The following is a 219-nucleotide window of genomic DNA, read 5'->3' on the forward strand; positions in this document are numbered from 1 at the left end:
CCTCGGGCCCCGCGACGGACGGGGGCGCTTAAAGGGCCCCCACCCTCCCCGGCCCCGGAGCCGCCCCGCCTCCACCGACCTGGGGAGCGCGGGTCACGCGCCCCCGACCCCCGGGGCGCCGCTACCGACGCGCGTGGGGCCCCGCGGCGGATCCGGGCTGCGGCGTGGGCCGCCGGGTCGTGAGCATAGCGGGCAGAGCCGACCCAGTTCCCGGTCCCC

Source organism: Nannospalax galili, unplaced genomic scaffold, assembly GCF_000622305.1.
Source record: "Nannospalax galili isolate Female #2095 unplaced genomic scaffold, S.galili_v1.0 scaffold459, whole genome shotgun sequence".
NCBI classification, from domain to species: Eukaryota; Metazoa; Chordata; class Mammalia; order Rodentia; family Spalacidae; genus Nannospalax; species Nannospalax galili.